Source organism: Dermacentor albipictus, chromosome 1, assembly GCF_038994185.2.
Source record: "Dermacentor albipictus isolate Rhodes 1998 colony chromosome 1, USDA_Dalb.pri_finalv2, whole genome shotgun sequence".
Lineage (NCBI taxonomy): Eukaryota > Metazoa > Arthropoda > Arachnida > Ixodida > Ixodidae > Dermacentor > Dermacentor albipictus.
In genome coordinates, this window is record NC_091821.1 from 154,576,213 (window position 1) to 154,592,765 (window position 16,553).

Genomic DNA, 16,553 nt, shown 5'->3' on the forward strand with positions numbered 1-16,553 from the left:
CTGACAGCAAAACCGAGCGCGCCACGTGATCCCTCATACTACGCCAGCGAGGCGCTTCCGATAGATGGCGACTCCGTAACTCCTCGCCGCCAATAAAAGCAGCTGCCCCCGTACGCCAAGAGAGAGGCTCCGAATTCTTCCGTCGAGTAGCGTGCTCTCCCGTCTCTCCACTTCGGTCGACCTCACCGGCCGCTCTTTTGCAATGCTAGAATAAATAAGTTGTTCTGTTAGCAGTCGACTTATGCTTTGCCAGGACCTTCGGATGCTTCCAGTTGTGCCCCAGGCCGCCAGGCCAACGCTACCCTTGGGGCTTGCGACCCAGTTGCAACAATACGATAGTTGCTCAAAACAAACGCTTTCCTTTCACTTAATTAATTATATTTTTCGGAGTTACGGGCCGTAAGCACGATCTGATTATGAAGCATGTCGTAGTGGGAGACTCCGGATTAACTTTGACCCGCTGGGGTTACTTAACGCGCACGCAATGTAAGGTACACGAAAGTTTTAGCGTTTGGCCATCATAGAATTGCGCCCGCCACTTAGATACCGCGGCGCGTTCGTCTCACATTTAGAATAGTCGATTGTTTCCGTCTTTCATCGTTTGATGTGCGCGCCTAAGTGGAAACACTGTCTGCAACCCAAAACGCTGGTTTGCAGGTGTATCTGTTCTAGTCCAGGCTGATAAGACTCGATCTTTGAAAACGTCGGCTCATCGCGGCCCCTTCAAGAATATTCAGCTAAGTTGCGCAATAACGATAACGGGTGAAGAGCACGGTAGGTCGCAATTCGGTGTTTACGCAGTGTAACGAAGCCAAATGGCCAACGCTTATGTTGGGTTACAGCAATTGCATTAACACACGCCTGCAATCGACCACGCAGCTTTCACATTACAAAAACCATTAACTAGGTGACCTTGAAACATGTGCGCGCCGCCTAACATTCCATCGTTCCGCACGTGTATGGCACTTTCCATCTCTGTATGCAGCCACATCTGTGTGTGACAGTTTCTTTTTGGGCAATGATACTGTGCTCGTTAAAATAATCGGCGCTGTCATTCGGTTCACTGCAGCACGGCTGTGTTGGGCGTTGTGCTCACAGTCATGGTGTACATACTTCTTGGCTTTGGCAATAACATTCTGGTTTCGTGGATGCGACCCGGAATCCCTAGGACAGATACAGAAGCTCGACCAGTTTAGTTGGATCAATTTTAAACATCCTTCAATTTTCAAGTATTATTTCAGTTAAAGCACAAGCTTTATTCAGATACATCATGCGTGCATGTGTGTGTCGCGCGCACGTATGCGTGTGCGTGCGAGTGTGCGTGCGCACGCGTATGTGTGTGTGTGCGCGCGCGTGTGTGTGTGAAAACATCACGCATATATAAAAGAACCTTTTGTTCTTTTATATATGCGTTATGTTTTCTTCATAAAATCAGTTGAAAGTCAGCACCGTATCGTCGTTTTTTCAGTCTTTTGTCCCTGTTAGTTTGCCCTGTGTTACACGTTGAAAATGAATGCTGACCAGATCACCCACCTCGCCAGCTTGCTTGAAATCTTACTCGGGCATGTTTACATCCTACTGTCATTGGAATGCGATCGCCGCGGCCGGCACACATGCATCAAACCTCTCCTCTGGTAGGTGAACTATGTGCATTTTCAGATCCCATCGTTCTACGTAAAGACTTACCTGATCCAGTTTCCTGGCTTGGCTGCTCTGTTTCTCGCGGGAATCGCCAGTGCAGCCACAAGGTACGTGGATGAATTCAACGACGCAAATAAAAAGAAACAAGCGGTGAAACATATAGTACGCCCATCCTCTGTTTCGCAACTGTTGAGCAGTTGTAAGCGGAAGGCTGCATGCATTTGCAGTGTGGCTTTTCTGACGGCGAAGTCTGTGTGTTCAGGCCTGCCAGAATACTTTTTTGGAGGCTGCCGTATCACGCTGTTCATAGCGAATGCCTCTATGAGGTGGCACTGTGACTGGTTGCCATTGGCTTTGGCACTGTAGGTGTATACCTACAGCTGGTTTCCTTCTGATGTCTGGGCGTGAAGGGGGTCAACTTCGTTCCATCAGAAGAAATAGCTGCACTGGACACGCGGCGTGACCTAACAGGCAGAATCGCATGACCCGAAGCTCGGTGGTGGGCCACACGTACTAGACGCGTTGTCAAAGGTAAACATTCAGCAGATATCATGCCTGGTTGGGGACAACTGAACTAAAGAGAAGGAAAAACTCACACATTTATTATAAAAAATACCATAGGCAAGTTCGATACTCCCTAATGCTAAACTTGAGCGCAGCTACGAGCAATAAAAACAGCGCTAAACGACGGGACGAGTGAAAGGACACAGACAACTGCGCTGACTAACAACCGTTTCCTCGTCGTCGTGTCGTCTTTTCTTCGTGTGTCCGATCCTTTTTAGCGCTACCATCAGTTTTAAAGAATGCATCACCAACTAGCCCAGCACCAAGTTTTATTGAACAACCAAAGTGTGTTTATTCCGTCAGTCAGCATATATATGCTCCACCGCTATCTGAACCACAGAATCTACAGAATAGGGCATGCAGGGGGAATTGCAATTAATGTGATAAGAAGGCAATCTCCTTCGGAAGGAGACAAATGGACGGAAGGCTTACACATGCTTCGCCACTAACGTGAATGTGGAAGGCTTCGGATATAAGGCGTGCGCGGTCATCACGATATTTTGACATAGTTACACCTTCGAAAAATGGCTTGCAGCCGCATTCATTGCAATGTAGAGAGAACTGACTGTCTTTTGCCCGTTTTTGAAATTTGTTGAAGTGCTCGCGCATGCGGTCGTTGATGCAACGCCCCGTTTGGCCGATATAAAAACGCTCGCATGAAAGGGGGATCTTGTGCACCACACAGTCACAACAGTCACCAACAAACCTCTGTCTGTGCTGTTTTAGAGCGCAGCTCTTTGGCGTCCGTTCCTGGGTTTCGCGTCGGCGTTGTCGTCGGCCTCGTAACCAGCTCCGCCCCCCTTTCATCCCCCCAGCGCTAGCAGCGACAGACTGATACCGCTGGATGCCGCTGACGCCGCTAGAGAGTCAAGATAACGTGACTGCATAGAACACCGTCGCCGCCATGCAGAAAGAGGAGGAAAGGGTCCCCCCCCCCCCCCTGTTCTTGTGTGGCGGATAGGGTGCTCTTCAGTTGCCGACGCGCCGGTTATTTCACGTAGGCCCCGGCACGTCGACGAATACGTGACCACCTTCCCACGGCTAGACCTGGTTCTTAGCGCTGCGGAAGCGAGGGTATCATATTGTTTGTGTCGGCATCGGCGGCGTTGTCCCTGAAACCAACTCCGCAGCTGGGGTTGACTCACTATCGGCGTCAGCGGCATCAGTCAGTCGCTGCTATCTCTTCCCTCCTCCCTTTATCGTGTTGTCCGCTTGCTGCGCGCGCTTCTGCCCCCATCGTTTGCCGCTGGGTGTACACGCCGCCCCCCTCCCCCCTCTTCCTGCGAGTCTCCGGTTGTCAAAGCGCCGGCTCGAACTTAATTCCTTTCTTCGCTCCTCCTCCAATGCAACCCCTGTGCGGTGGCAATCAGAGAGCCAGATCGGTGGCGGCGGATCTGTATATGTGCACCGCCCGAGCCGAAATTGCCGCTGCCGTTCGCCACTGCGAAATTATCTGCCAGTTCTTTCTGAGCCATGAGCGAGACGACCGATGGAAGTCCTCCGTCTGCTGCTGCTGCTGCTGCTGCTAAACGAGCTGCCAGAGCAGAGGCCCAGCGCCGTCGCCGTCAGAATCCAGAGGTGCGTGCCGCCGAAGCAGAAGCTTACCGTCGCCGCCGTCGAGATGATCCAGGAGTACGCGTCGCCGAAGCAGGGGCTAAGCGCCGCCGCCGAGAAGACCCTGCCGTTCGCGCCGCCGAAGCGGAGGCTCATCGCCGCCGTCGAGAGCAACCAGCAGAAGCAGAAGCTCATCGCCGCCGCCGAGAAGACCCTGCAGTTCGCGCCGCCGAAGCGGAGGCTCATCGCCGCCGTCGAGAGCAACCAGCAGTAAGCGAGGCTGAAGCAGAAGCTCATCGCCGCCGCCGAGAAGACCCTGCCGTTCGCACCGCCGAAGCGGAGGCTCATCGCCGCCGTCGAGAGCAACCAGCAGTAAGCGAGGCTGAAGCAGAAGCTCATCGCCGTCGCAGAGAAGACTCTACCGTTCGCGCGGCCGAGGCCGAGGCCAAACGCAAACAAAGGCTCGCAAACAGCTGCGCTCAAATTTCGCATTAGGAAGTAACGTAATCGTCGGTAATTTTTTTACAACTTTTTTTGTTGTTATTGCTTACCCTATTGACTTGGTGGCACAGGCTACCAACTTATTTTTGGCAGTGAACAGCAACCTGACGCCTGCCCTACTGACAACCTTTTTGAGATTGTGCGCAACCTGGTGAACATATGGTATATAACTGCAACCATTTGCCGTGAGCGATTCTCGGACAGAGCAGCTGCCGACTGCTTTCCTTTAAGGTTCGCTGCGAGGCTTTCAGCGATGCTGGTCAAAAGTGGTACCGAAAAACCTGCGAGCTTCAGTCGGGCTACTTGCTTTTCGAAGCATACATCCACTTGGTGGTCACATGACCGGATGAGGGCCGCCTTCATGCAGGATCTTGCTATACCGCGCTTGACTATCTTTGAGTGCGCGGACGAAAATGGAAGGTTCTTATGAGACCGAGGAGCGTAACCCCAACATACATGATTGCTTAAGAACGTTAGCTCCAAGTCTAAGAAACGAAGTTTGTTGTCTGACGGATGCTCCGTGGTCAATTCGAAAGAATCTAGAACTGTGCGGAACAAGTCAAATATTATAGCAGCAGCAGGCTGCGCGTCAGTGGCGTTAGTATTGTAAAAAATTAGAAAGTCATCGACGTATCGCATCACTTTTACAGTGCTTGTCTGGCTGAGCTTAGTTACAAGATTGCGGTCATAGCTGGCTAATAATATGTCTCTAAGAACACGGGCTATACATGAACCGATGCACACACCTTTCTTCTGTATAAAAAGCTTATCGATCCTCCATTGAAACGAAAGTGGAAAGCATATAAAACCTTAAAAGCTCTAAAAACTTGTCGACGTTGATACCACATGCATTCTGAAACCTAAGAACACCATATTTGTCAATGCAATGGCCGACTTCAATGCATACATCTTCTTGAGGCAAGGAGTAATACAAGTCCTTGATGTCCACGAAAAAGGCTCGGACAGCCTTTGGACATTCCTCACGGAGGAAGGTGGAGACAGTACCTGGCGTCTTTATGAGGAAGGGGTCATCAATGTCGAGGAGGCACAAAAACCTTTGCAGGAACACTCCCAATTGTCGTTGCCAGGTTCCACGCTCAGAAACAATGGCCCGAAACGGGCACAGTTCTTTGTGCGTCTTGGCACTGAAAAACACAGAAAGACTGGTTTCCTTGCAGGCCTTTATGGAGGAGGCCAGCTTGGAGAGTCCGGCTTTTTCGCAGAGCTGAACAGCCTTTGTTTTGACCTTCGCAGGAGCCATTCCATGCACTTCCTTGAAGTTGCCTAGAATGGCCGAATCTGCTTTGCTCTTGTACAGGTCACCAGGCATCACGACAAAACCGCCTTCTTTGTCGGATAGGAGCAGCTTGAGCCCCGCATTTCGAAGGATGGTCACTGCTGTGCGGAGCCGAACTGTGTTGCCTTTTTTGACCTGCTGGGGCAGGCAGTCAACACCTTCTCTGATGCATTTGTCAGCTTCATCTGTTCTTGCTCTACCGGCAGCTGTCCTGACGACGCGAGCAGTTCCGTCTTGTCCAGAGAAGGGTGCTCACAAAATTTAGGACCAAGCTTGAGTAGATCGGCAACATTGTTCGGAATTGAGGCATCCCCGAATGCATTAATTACACATTAGGCACTTCCAACAACGCTTTGCACTTGTTGATATTTGGAATAAAATGACAGCAGTTGCAACACGTTTGCTAGATCTTTAGCGTCTAGTTTCCATTTGGAGTGTTTATAGCTGCTAGATAATTCGAAGATTTTCGTCTTTCCACAGCAACGAAATTGCTCATTGCTAAGTGGACATACTCTACTGCTAGAATAGTCGCAACGTCTTAAAATATACCTGTAACCTTCATGACGGCAGAGTTGAAATAGACGTAACAAAGCCTTCCACAGCGTTTAATATCTACTGACGAGTCTTAAAATGTTTTAGGTTTTCATGATGGCCAGCCCAGCCCTTTCAGGGCCGCTGGCCGCTCTAACGCTTATGGCTGTGATGTTTCCGTTCGTGAACGTAAAGATTTGTCCAACTTATACGCCTGTCAAGCGGGCAAGTTGAGTGCACTTAACTTGCACGTGCACTTCGGGACCATGAGTGGTACTTTTGGCTACACTCTAAAAAAAGTTTACCCTCTTTGGGGTGTATATATGCCACACAACAATAATCGTCATCTGTTTGCTTGCGTTTCCTTGAAAACACCGCGCCCGCTACTTTCCTGTCGGCAATGCTATTTCATGCTGATAACGCGCATGCCGTTCGTTACTGGGAATTACCGGGCTCGCAACGTTAAAGAAAGGAAATGCGCACAAGGCAGATGACGTTTATCGTTGTGTGGCAATTGAGATACGACTCAAAGGCTGTAAACTTTTCTTAGAGTGTACGCTCTAAAAACGTTTACACCCTTTGAGGTGTATATCTGCCACACAACAATAATCGTCAGCTGCCTTGCTTGCGTTCCCTTTCTTGAAAACGCCGCACCCGCTACTTTCCTGTCGGCAATGCTATGTAATGCTGATAACGCGCATGCCGTTCGATTGTTACTGGGAAGTACCGGGCTCGCAGCGTTAAAGAAAGGAAATGCGGACAAGACAGATGACGTTTCTCGTTGTGTGGCAAGATATACAACTCAAAGGGTGAAAACTTTTCTTAGAGTGTACGCGGTGCTAAACGGGAAAACAGAGCGCACTCACAGATTAAAATTTAAAAAAAAACCTTCTAAAAAGTGATTGCTTTAGTTGTACTGTAAATAAAAAAAACAATCTTAATCTGCATTTACTGAACAAAAAACGAAAATATTTTGATCATAAGTGTTACAAGTCAAGGCCCGCCAAGACGAATGCCTATAGCCAATCCAGAACAAGATGGTGGTGCGCGGCGAGGCGGCATTTGATTACAGGCTTGTGTCCTGTAAGACCGACATGGCTGTTTGTGTGTTGAGTGCAGTAAGTCAGTGGCGCTGCACCACAACAGTCACCTTGTCCGGGAAGGACCATTGGTCCGAACCAAAGCCCCCCGCCCTGTCAACCCGTGTTGAGGGGGGAGCCGGGGCCAATGTAGCGAATGATGCTGGGTTGATGAGTACACGAAAGCTCATGGACGCGGCGCCTTCAAAGGTGCCAAGTCCTCTTCCCATCTGACAACGGCTCCTAAGGTCGCTCGACTCGGTCGTGCGTGCCAGTCGATCTACGGGGTTTTGTTTGGCTAAGTGGAACCCAGAGCCGGAACCGGTCGTGGCGCACCCTCGTGTGGTCGCGCTGCTCCGCGGATGGCTTTGGTGGTCTCCATGGTTGTATGCCTTGACCTCTTTTGCGTTAAGGCAGTCCGAGGGTCACTCAGGCTTGTGCCCTGTAAGACCGACATGGCTGTTTGTGTGTTGAGTGCAGTAACTCAGTTGTACTGCACCACAATAGGCCCCTTTCCGGGAAGCGTTTTTACAATTGCTAGTAGGTACAGCGGAGCGTGGCGCTTTTGACGGCGCTCGACGTTTCTGCGCAGGCGCGAGTAAGAGCGGGCGCGACAGAGAAAATCTGGGGTCCTTTGCTCCTTGAATATGTGACTGCCTAGGCACTACGGAGGAGGTTTCTTAGCGCGCGTTGTATTCGTTTGTCCCCTATCATTGCGGAGTGCGGTCGAGTTAGCTAATACGATCCGCCGCTGGCTGCCCGCGCGGTGAGGCAGTGGGCGCGGACGCCGATTGGTGATCGCTGTGTCTGAAGGGGCAATGTTCTGACTGGGATTGATTAGTCGCGGGTCGCTTTTTTCGTCGCGACGATAGATCGGATTTTTTACAAGCACTGCTCCCGGTGGGCACATGTAACCGGCAAACGGAGGCCTCAGGAGAGCACCTGAGATTATATTAAAGCAGGCGGCGCAGGATCTCCGGGGCACCCAAGCGGTAGCGGGGGGATCAAAGCTGGAAGCAGGGCAGCCCGTGGGTTGGGGCTGCGGAGGCGTGCCGAAGCGTGCCAGGGGGTCTTCGCATGAAAAATTGGCTGCCCGCGATAGCGGACAGCCGATCTTATACTCCCCTGGCACGCGCAGGCTTCTGCGAGCCTCAACCACGGACCAGTCCGGGTTCTAGCTTTGATGTCCCCGTTACCGCTTTGGTGTCCTGGAGGCACCGCCAATAATGCGAAATAATGACACGTTGTTTTCATTAGTAAAAACATGATTGAATAAATATAATTGCGTCGAGCCGCCAACTTGCGATGGTAAGTTCAACACTACCGCGCCCCACGACTTCTGCCGGCACGCCTAGGGACAAGCGCCTACCACGCGCGCCAGGAAACTCCTCCGTAGTACCTAGGCAGAGTCGTATTTTCAAGGAGCAAAAGTCCCAACATTTCGGGTGTTGTATTGGTGTTGTACAACATTGGTGTTGTAGCAAAAGTCCCAACAGGGTGTTGTATTTCGGCAGCAACGACGTATGTGACAGTCGTGCGCGGTCGCGCAGGCTTTATCTTGAAGCTTATAGCGCGTGAAAAGACAAGGACGAAAGGAAGACGTGACACACAAAGCGCCTGTATGTGTCACGTCTTCCTTTCGTTCTTGTTTTTTCACGCGCTAGAAGCCTCACGATGGCATACCAACAAGCCCAAATCACTGCATTTATCTTGAAGGCGATCTGCTTTGGGGGCAGAGTCTAGGTGGGCCGGCCGACTGCTCGTAGCTTTGCGTGTGCTGTGTTCTCGTCGCTCAATTTGCGTTGTAGCGATAGACAGCACGAAGGCCACTTCGCTCGCTGCTGCTGCCGCGCTTCCTCACGGCAGCGTTATTGACAGCGAGTGTCCGCGGTTATTGAGTGTGATGTGTGAATGTTTTCTTGTGCGCGCTGACCATGCCTGTTAATTTAGTCAGTAATCGAGTGTTTAAAAGTTTATACGCCCGATATAACTATTATCCTGTTTATTATGGCTGTCTGCCAACTTGCCATCTCAATCGATGATTCGCCTTTCGGGCGAAACTGCGACTTTTTCTGTTTAATTCTTTAAACTCTTGTTGCTGAATGGTATATATGGAAATCGACTATCCGACATTCTAATTATGTACACACGTTCATGAAACAAGATACGAAACCTTTGTGTCTTCACACGATGTTGCAGAAGTTTTCTTTCGCAAAAGAATGAAGGGGCTGGTCTCACGTTTCTTATTCCGAGAAGATAAAAAAAAGAACGCATGTCAGATCTAAATTATTTCATTTTCTTTGTAGAAGTAAACGGCAATGCATACGTTGGCACAGGACATTACACGCGCAAGCTTCACACAACGCATATGCGTTAAGCGCTAAAAGGAACGGCATAACGGCATGGGAGTGGAATTGTTAAATTATTCCGGCCAGATACCGAAAAAGGTAGCGGTCACATACACTCACTGAAAGAATGTTCACATCGCAAAGTAATATCAAATGCAGAGCTGGCCACAATTAAGCTTAATACTATTACTTTACAGAGCTATAGGTCATGTGGCGCCTGCTCTAGTACCTGTGTGAAACGTACCGTCTAATATACCTTAGGTGGACTACCCTGTTACCGACCTGTGTTTTGCTCATTGCAAGTACTTTGCGGCGTAGGTAGGTAGGCGCCTAGTTTCGGATCTCTTCAATAAAAAAGAAAATTCTAATGTCCGATGGTGTTCGCGTGCCAGTTTCCATTCGGCCATGTGGACTTACCACCGTCTTTCTCGCGTCTCACGAGAGGAAGCGTGCCACTTTCTCCCATGCTTGCGTCTTAGCAGCTAACGCTTTGGCACGCTTCATTGGACTGCAAAACCTTGGGGATGGGCCCACATTCCCCACTTCTTTCCTTGTAGCAGATGACGTTACGAAGAGGCTGTGCGACATTGCACCGCCTTCGGGACAGGCACACATTCTCAAATCCTTCTTGTATCAGATGACGTTAGGAGGAGTCTGTGCGAAATTTTACCGCCTTAGAAATAGGCTCACATTCCCCAGTTCTTTCCTTGTAGCAGATGACGTTATGAAGAGGCTGCGTGTGGTTCTACGTGCCGAAACAACGATCTGAATATGAGACACGCCGTAGTGGGGGACTCCGGATTAATTTAGACCATCTGAGGATCTTTTACGTGCTATTTGCCTTGTATTCCTTCGTTTCTTCTTTTTTAGTGGCACGAGCATTGAGTGACACTCTTGTGTCTTGCGCACCACTTCCGGTTCACCTCCTGAGACGACCGGGGAAGAAATTCACAGTAAAAAAAAAAGAAAACATTGCACAGTACAAAATTCACGGGTTTTATTATAGATATGATCACAAGTTTGGTTACAAGTTGAGTTGCTTAAGTGTCTGGAATAATTAGAATTACAAATCACTGATTACCGCACACCAAAGCACGGAATCGCAGACTTTAGAGACCCGCCACGTGAGCACGACTTTGGCGAAATTCTCAGAAACCCGAAGAAAGCGGAAGTAATGACGTCACTAATGACGTCACACACAAGAAGGTGGCACGATATTTAACCGGCTAATTAATCGAAAACAGTTGTCTCCGAGTTCGGTCCGTGCGTTGCGTTCGCCTAAAGTTAACCTAAAGAACACCAACGCCGAGGTGCGAGTGCCACTAATAAGACAACTAAGTCAAACATTAGGGTCGCCTACCTTTTTTTTTAAATTTTAAATGTACGGTCCACTTCTTGGCTGATTCTTTGTTGTAGGCATGTGCCTTGGTACGGAAACCGTCATCATCATCAACACGCGGCGATTATCTCAAAGAGGTGATTGGCGCTTGCACAAGTAGGAGTATACATCTGATTGTGGCCTAATGGTTAAGAAAGCAGGCATTGAAAGGTTAGAAAGGCTTGCTTTATTAAATTAATTGTGCTCTTGATGACGTATACTTGCTGCAATGAGGACATTTAGGTATTTGTTTTATCACTGAGTAATTCCGCAGAAAACAAGGCCAGCGGCCTGGAGACCTATAAGGACAAAGATGTCAGCGCTGTCTTGCGTGGGTGTTATTCGGCAATACAGCAGCAGCCCCCAGTGAGCAGCCACGGACCTACGCGACTTCGTGTGGCGCCTAAGTGCTTCCAACTCGTGACAGACTAGAGCGGTGGGGCGTAGTCCCATCTTCGCTGTGTCCCAATTGCCCCCTTCAAGAATCCAATATGGTGTTGGGCTGCTGAGCACGAGGTCGCGGGATCAAATCCCGGCCACGGCGGCCGCATTTCGATGGGGGCGAAATGCGAAAACACCCGTGTACTTAGATTTAGGTGCACGCTAAAGAACCCCAGGTGGTCGAAATCTCCGGAGTCCTCCACTACGGCGTGCCTCATAATCAGAAAGTGGTTTTGGCACGTAAAACCCCATAATAAAAAACAAATAAAAGAATCCAATAAACGTGTGCTGCTGCAATGCGCCGTTGCCAGGGTATTTTGGAGGGCCGTGCATACTGGTTTCCGTGGCCTTGGAGTTAACCGCTTTATTACATCTGGTCGCTGCTCACGTGGACGCTTTGCGCGACTTTTATTTGCTGCGGGGGCCTTTTGTCTGTGGCGTAACCGGTGCGAGGCCACGGGGCATCGTCGCCGCGCTCTGTTTCCACTTCTTGGGAGGCTCTACTTTGAGCTATGTCGTTTCTGTCAGAGGAGTTGCTCTTCCTTGGAGAGGAAGGGTTCCTTCCGACAGTGGTCATACCGTTTCCTGTCGGTGGATGATAGACGCGTATGGCTTAATATTCAACTAGCCTGTAGCCAGGCTACCAGAAGTATTCATTTTATGCACATAAAATGTAGGTGCCCGTGATTTCTCTGTGTGTGTGCTCTCGTAATCATGATCATTTCTGTATATACACATCTCATGCACGTCACTTCAAAATTATGTAAAGTGTCTCTGTCACATCATCAGTGTACATAACCATTGTGTACACTGTACATATGGAACATTATTTTATACGTGTGACAATTAGTTTATGTGTAACTGTGCCTTTCCGTGGGTCTATGTGATTATATGTTAGTGAGTGAGGACTCGGACACTACTTTGAAAACGTGCCGTGCACACAATGCTTCCTTTTTTGTATATGTTATCGTCCTGGTCGAATTGTGCCGTGATTGTGACTCAGTGTTCGTATCGTATTTTGTTGAAATAACCTTCTTCTAAACACTATTGGATCTTGCCGTTGAGTGCGGGAGTTGGCCGACGTTGAGGAAGATATTGAGATGGAAACTGGAGGTTTATTAACTTTATTTACAGTAATGAGACTAATTAACAGTCATAAAGTCATTGATGGCCGGAAGCGAACCGAACGCTGCAGCCCGTGACAAGAAGAACGAAAAATATGAATGAATGAAGGTACGCTTCTTTCTGCTCTCTGTCTCTGGCTTTTAACCCCTTCGGTGTTTCGGGGTCACGTCGTTTTCGGCCAATCGTCGAGCCCACTCAGGTGTCATTTTCGGCCAATCGTCGAGCCCGCTCAGGTGTCATTTTCGGCCAATCGTCGAGCCCACTCAGGTGTCGTCATTTTCCTCCAATGGTAGGCGTCCGTGCTAGTGCAGTCACAATATTCGGCTCAGGGGGTCGCTCCAAGGGCTCCACTGTCCGAGAGATGACTTGCCACCGGCGTTGCCTCCTACTCTGCAAGGCCGTCACAATCGGCTCAGGGGGGTCGCTCCAAGGGCTCCATTTCGGAGAGGTGACTTGCTATGGCGTTGCCTCCGGGTTTGCAAGCGCTCAATGGGGGGGGGGGGGGGGGTTCGACTGACCTTTCAGAGCTGCAAAACAACTTCGCTCGGGACCCAGATTACCTGGAACCGTGCCAGGCTCCCGTTGCACTTTCGGGAAGAGTCAAGCAGTGGGACAATAGCTCCACGTGCGGCGCACGAGGTGGGGATCGCCAACTTGTCTGACAGGTCCAGGAACGTGTTAGACGCGCTTCTGCGCATCTTAATTGGGTGCGACGGCGATTGGATGTGGTCTGGTGAACTTGAGTGATGCCAGGAAAAGGGTCCGTATCTAACAACACACAGTACGGGTGGGTTCGTAAAAACCGCTTCGCTTTAAAAGGCGACTAATACGCGCGAGTGGTTCTCACATACAAAGGAGTGTCGTGTATTATAGCTTGTTTCAGTACGGCAAGATCTTTCCCTCCGCTTTGAATATCTTCCTGCTGGAGCAGTTTCTTCAGCACCATCGCAACCATTGCGATTGAAATCGGGATAAGCATACTAACTTGTAAGGACGCCTAGTCTTAAAAAAATAAATTGGAAGTTTCCAAATGTGTTTTCGCCACCATTTGGAACTGCATCAATTGGAAATTTATACCAACTGGTTTTCCGAACGAAATCGTATGCTTTCTCAAATGGAGGTGGAAACCCAAATGGAATGGTTTAAATTGTTCTGCCGTTCGGGTTCATGCAACCCAATTTGTTTAAACCCAATATTGGTCCCTATCCCTGGTGGTGCACATAACTACGTTTCACACAATTCTTTATTGCAAACAATTCGTTTACTATTGAAAAAAGATCGCCGATAAATGACTTGTCACTGTGAATTAGGTGCATCCAAATTTCCAGTTGGTCGCAGAAAGCTGCAAAGAAAATGTGCAGTATTAATTAGCAATCCGATAGTAGTACGTGAGACAAGCGCTCACCTCTAGAATGATGCCTACGCCATGGTGTTTCCATAATAGTGCTGTAAATAAAGGTAAAAAAAAAGTCGCAGTTTCGCCAGAAAGGCGAAGCATCGATTGCGATAGCGAATTAGTAGACAGCTACACGAAGTGAGTATAGTAGTTACATCGGCCGTATAATCTGGTAAACATTCGTTCACCAACTAAATTAACGAGCATGGTGCCACGCTCGCACAGGCTACCATAAACACATCTCACCCGATGACTGCGAAAACTCGTTGTCAAAATGCTGCAGTGAGGAAACGCGGCAGCAGCAGCGAGCGAATTGACCTTGCTGCAGCCGCTCGCATCAACGTGTGTTGCGAAAACACAGCGCAGCGCGGACTCTACCAACACCCTCTTGTCTAGGTGGTGTTGACTCTATCCGTCGCAGGAGTTCCAATCAGTCGGCCGAAGTGAACGGACGTGTCGTCGGCGCGCTCCGCAACCACCGAGACTACGCGACATTCACCGACCGCCCTTGCCCGGGCCGCTTTCGCCGGGAGTCATATGGGAAGCGGCTTTCTCGCCGTTTCCCACCGACCGCCTTTTCTTCCCGGGACTTTTCTTGCCACTCCCCGCGCCTCTACAGCTCTGAAGCAGTTCCAACGCGGCTGCCCCTGCCGGGGCCATAGCTGCTTTGGCGTGTTTTCTACACCATGAACCAAGAGCGCCAAGCGACCAGCTCTTCCGAGGTCCATGTTCTTAACGGGCCTGCAAAGGGTCTTCGATCGGCCAATTCACCGCTCTGTTTCGATGGAGCATTTATCTACCGCAACGTCATTTTCCAACGAGCAGAAGACGCAATCGGCGACGGAGAACGCCGCCGCGCGTTCCTCGACAACGAAGACGCCCGAGGTGGATACCGCGGGAGTGGCCGCCGATCCCATCGTCGCCAATTTTCCCTCCCAACAGCGAGAGGTGGACACTCCGACCGGGGAAAGGTTGGAGGAAGATGCTGCCCCGAACATTTACGACGACAAAACTGACGACGACACAGGTGGCTGTTGGAAGACAGTCATACATAAGCGACGCATCCGTCAAACGCGCGCTAAGACGCAACCCTCCGAGAACATCTTGGGCATTCCGGACGCCTTCCAGCCTACCGTACGCAAGCGAAGTCGGAAACAGAACCTGCCTCAACTTCCTTTGCACGAAGAAAAGATAATTCTGCGGCCCCACGGAGGACTTTGTCTCGATAAGTGGACGCGCCCAGAACTCGCCAGTGCTCTATGGAGTGCAGCCGGCTTGACCACCGAGGATCGTCAGGACATCATATTCCGGCTGCGACCTCAGCAGAACTTGGCAATCATCAGCACACCAGTCACACGTAGCCGACGCATAGTACAAGGTGAAGAAGCTAGATGAACCTTGGTCAGCGGGTCTATCCCATCACAACATATTTTGCGGCCCCAGACAACTCATGCAAGGGAATTGTTCCTGGTCTTTTGCCCGGTACACCGTCTTCCCAGCTAGTGGATGAGCTTTTGGCTCCTGGAACTCAAACACTTCAAGCACGAATGATGGGTCAAACCAACATTGCGTTGGTAACATTTGAAGGACTTAAAGTGCCTCGCTACGTGCGTTTCTATGGTGCAGAACTCCGCTGCTACCCCCATCGACCCCGCCAACTGGTTTGCAAGATATGTCACAAGCTCGGCCATTGGGCTGATTACTGTCCTACGCCGCACGTGGTCGTTTGCGCGACGTGCGGGACTGACAACCCCACCCCGTCACATCGGTGCACCCCACACTGCAGATCCTGTGACGGGACTCACCCTACAGCGGACCCAAACTGCCCGCGGCGTGCTAGGGAGACATTGAACAAAGCTTGGGTGCGGAAAGCTCTCGAGAAAGAGCAGCGTGAACTCCAACCCTCCAGCGACCCGACCACTACCACAGATACGGCGGAGACCCGAACGTCGCGCGCCCCAACGAAGGAGACCAGAAAAGTCCGGTCGGAGACCCGTTCGAGATCCCGTCGCAAGTTCCGGACCTGCTCCAAGTCTCGGTCCCGATCCCGCGAGGTATCGGTGCGCCTCCCAGAGAAGCGCCCTCCTTCTCCATCTTCCCAACAACCCTACAAGAAGGTCCTGCAGACCAACGCCCCAGCCAAGGTGACCCTGGTCCCTTCAGGGATGCAGTGGACCCCGAAGAAGAAAACAGCAACGGAGGCGCATCGGGAAGTCGGTCGGGCGGAGGGTCCCCCACAGCTCGCTCCGCCCCGTAAATCTCTCCCTACCCCTTCCCCTGTTACCAATTCGTTATAAAATCCCGATCCTCTAATAGAAATAGCCCGCCTACGCCGTGACATGGAGGCGCGCTGTGAGCGCCTACAAAAGCAAATGGACGCGCTGGTGGCAAACATGAGCACTAGTATGCAGGCGGCTCTGGACAGGATAGAACGACAAATGGAGGCCCTTCAAATAGGGATTACGGAGCAAGTGAAATCATGTATAGAGTGCACTTTCGCACGCATGCAAGTTCCTGAGCTTAGCGCTAACAACGAAAGCGCGCTTTCCGACCAAGGCTCTCGGCCGCAACCTTCAAATGTGGGCACCCGGCGCCCGCATCCCTATGTACGACCGCCTGCTTCCTCTCGGGATGATCATGGCGCCGCGTGACGCGGAACAACTAGTGGTGTGGCAGTGGATCGAATTGTAGGGGATTC